General features: G+C 50.3%; 1 pseudogene; it reads left to right on the forward strand.

Moving 5' to 3' along the window:
- The first annotated feature begins 1,642 nt into the window (after positions 1–1,642).
- The window catches only part of LOC119286083, a 16,708-nt pseudogene continuing 14,463 nt past the window's right edge, over positions 1,643–3,887 (forward strand).

A 3,887-nucleotide genomic window follows, 5' to 3' on the forward strand; every position in this document is an offset into this window, starting at 1 on the left:
ATGGTGGCTGAAGCGCTAAGTAGGAAAATCTCCTGCATTGCCCGAGCACCGGGAGCAACTAACAAACAAGTACTCCTTCGGAAGCCCTTGCAAGAGTCATCTCGGGTGGGCTAAGAGCGCGCCACTCTTACCCGCCGTCATGTGTCGCACTCTGGGCGTTCTCTTTAATTTTTGTTTCTTTTTATTTTTCCACACATTTTCGTCTTTTTGGTTTTCCTTAGGTTTTAGAACAAAAAAAATTGATTTTTTCCATGAATAAACTCGTCCTTTTCCTTTCATGAGAGGTATAAATTTATTTCTCATGCAGGAACGGATTTGCTTTTGCGAGAGGCACAACTGTGCCTTTCGGATTTGCTTCTGTGAGAGGCACAACTAAACACGTTTTTTCCTTCCGCGAGAGGCACAGTCGTGCTTTCTCGAAAAAACACGTTTTTCCTTTCGTGAGAGGCATGGATTTGCTTTCGCGAAAAATATGTTTTTTCCTTCCTCGAAACGAAAAAAATGCGTTTTCTTTTTTTCCCTGCGAGAGACACAGATTTACGCTTCCGCGAGAGGCACATTCGTGCCTCTTTTTGAAAGGAAAAAATGCTCTCGGCTTGACTTTTTCGTCTATTTTTTTCATGAAAACCTATTAACATGTGATCTACTTTTGAAGATCTAGGCGCGAGGAATTCAACGGTGAAAACGGTTCCAGATTTGAAGACACGGTTTAAGAGATAAAGCGTTTTGAATAAATGGATCTATGAAAAAAGAAAAACTCTTAGATTGTAACAGGTAGCTCACATGCACCATTTATCACAACTTTGAAAGATGGAAGTGACCTTTGTAAGAGTGTTTGGTTAGGGAACAAAGTGGAATGAAATGTCGTGGTTCCATGACATTTTGTTCCACTAGAAATTGGTTGGTTCCGTTTTTATGTTTGGTTGGACAAATAGGTGTAATAGAATGGTTCCATTATTCGATAAAGATAATGTCACGTATATGCATAATTGTCACAAGTCTTTGTATTTTTAACACATAATAAAAAAGTGCCAAACAAAATACTCCCTCCATTCCACAATGTAGTGCTTCCTCTATCTCCGTGTTTTAACTTTGACCGTAAATTTAACTATTTAGACCGATTGCGGCGGGAGCAAAAATTATATCAGTGAATTCGTATTCCAAATAAGTTTTCAATTATATATATTTTTCTCCCGCCGCAGTTGGTCTCGTTGATTAAATTTATGGTTAAAGTTGGACCTCGGGAAGCGCGGACGCACTATATTTTGGAATGGAGGGAGTACTAGTTATCACTCATATACATGTCAAAAATCTGTCAAAACACTGGCCTAAAAGTTGCCAAAATACAAGTCGTGCATTCATATTCATGTCAAAATACAAGTCATCCATCCATATAGATGTCAAAAAATCTGTCAAAATAGAAGAACGTGAGGCAGGCACGGGACGGACCCGTTATATTTCATCCGGTGACCAAAACCAAATACAAGTCCTTCTTTTGATTTCGCTGAGCATCGCCGAAGGGTGGAGCTATGTAAGGGCCAACCTGGGCCGTGGCCCGCCCATCGCTGGAAACCAAATTTAGCTAGGCCCAGCCCACACCAGCTGACCAGCATAACGCAACACGCAGCAGCCCAGTATCCAGGAACTCACGGCACGGACAACAAACACTGTTTTCTCCAGCGCCCGCCGCCCGCCGCCGGATCGTCACACAGGGCACAGCAGCCAGCCGCCCCCCGCTCCCGCTGGCCAGCGGCACAAATCGGCCGCCGCCCACGGACGACTAGCCCACCGGCAGCCAGCAGCGCGACGACGGCAAGTCGGCCGACCCACGTAAGCTGCACAGCTAATTTTCTTTGATTCGTTCCCAATTTCTTTCATTTAGGTTATTGTCTGTTCGTATGTGGACTGTGGTGGCATAAATAAACCACTGAAAATCTTATCGTTTACATTTTATGCAAAGCCATCGTTTACAGTTTATACAAAGGCATTGTTCTGTACATTTTGACAAAAAAATAATCCAGTTTGGCAGTATCAATAATTCACTCAATTCGTCTGTAGTTTGATATCTCCAAGCTTTTGTAATGGCTAACTAAAATAGTCTAATGGGGAAACTGTATTGCGGTACAGCTTCTTTTGTTTATATCTACTCACTTTTTCACGAATACACTTAGGAGCGTATCATTGCATTGATAGGGGGGGGGGGGTGAACATACAGGTTGGCATCACGGACGCGTACATAGAATGGCGCTACCGGGCGCTACCGTGATGCTCAGTGAGCATGGGAATGGGTTGCTCAGCCCTACAAAGATGTTTAGATTACAGGGATGATAGTGCTAAGCGTGCCTCCTCCTGTATCGCAGCCAGGAGAGAGGCGGAAGAGGGCGTAATCTTGTCGAAAATCACGGCGTTGCGGTGGCGCCAGAATGACCATGCCGTGAGCACCGCGATGGTGGAAAGGCCACGTCGCTTGTCGGTAGTCATCGATGGGAGGATCCTGCTCAGCCAGTCGAAGAACCCAAGAAAACCATCCGGAGCCGCAATCGTGGGGCAGCACCAGGAGAGGATGCCATGCCAAATGACGCGAGTGAAGATGCACTCGATGAGAATGTGGTGCAAGGTCTCGGCCTGTTGGGAGCAAAGCACGCATGCCGGTTCACGAAGCGCGCGGCGGACTAGGCGATCAGCCGTCCAGCAGCGGTTGACGGATGCGAGGTAGATGAAGAACTTGACCGAGAGGGGGGCGCCGGATTTCCACACGAGGCGCCAATGCTCGGACGTTGTGGATCCGGTGAAGAGGGCGCTGTAGCAGGAGGAAGCGGAATAGGCACCATGCTCCATCCACTTCCAGCGAATGGTGTCGGGCTTCGTGGTCAGGGTGACAGACTGAAGCCTGCGCCAGGTCTCAACGTACTGGAGCATGGCCTCCGGGCCAGGGGAGCCGTGGATATCTCTGATCCAGGCGCGGTCTTGAAGGGCGGTCGCAACTGTGCGAGAGCGGCGTGGTCGGCTCGGCACAAGTGCCACCAGGTTTGAGGCCAGGTCCTGGATGGAGTAGCCCTGCAACCATTTGTTAGTCCAGAAGCGGCAGGAGGTAGCATTGCCCAGGATCAACGTCGTCGAGGTCCGGAAGAATTGAAGGGCTTCGGGGTCCGAGGGCGGCTGGAGGTGAGACCAAGGGCGCGAGCTGTCAAAGGCGTGTAACCAGAGCCATCTAACGCGGAGAGAGATGCCAGTCCGGTGAAGGTCCCGGATCCCGAGGCCGCCAAGCTCGATGGGGCGACAGACTCGCGCCCAACTGACGAGGCAGCAGCCTGCACGCGCGTCTTTGCGGCCATGCCACAGGAAGTCGCGGATGATCCTGTTCGCCTTCTTGAGGATAGGGGGGGGGGGAGAGCGACATGGCCAGGAGAATGTGCATGGGCAGGGCCGTCAAAACTTGCCGGACCAAGGCAAGGTGCTCACCGCGCGAGAGAAGTGTGGCCTTCCATGTTGCCAGCTTGCGGAGCAATTTTTCCACGAGAGGTTGGAGCTGTGAAGCTGGCACCTTCCCGAGGGAAAGGGGAGCCCAAGATATTGTATCGGGAAGGCCACAACCGGGCACGCGAGGGAGGATCCGATACTGTCAGAGACATCGGCGGTGCACTGGATCGGCGCGGCCAAGCATTTAGCAAAGTTGGTGCGTAGGCCGGAGACGAATCCGAAGAAGTCCAGGAGGCCACTAACGGCAGTGAGCTCAGCCGGGTCGGGATGGCAAAAGATGACCACGTCATCCGCAAAGAGGGAAACGCTCAATGCGGTCTGACGCTCCGTGAGGCGCCGTATGGTGCCGGTGGTGACTGCGTGCTGGAGGAGAGTTGAGGACATCAATGGCGAGGGTGAAGAGCATC

This window comes from Triticum dicoccoides, chromosome 4A (genome assembly GCF_002162155.2).
Source record: "Triticum dicoccoides isolate Atlit2015 ecotype Zavitan chromosome 4A, WEW_v2.0, whole genome shotgun sequence".
In the NCBI taxonomy this organism is placed as follows: Eukaryota; Viridiplantae; Streptophyta; class Magnoliopsida; order Poales; family Poaceae; genus Triticum; species Triticum dicoccoides.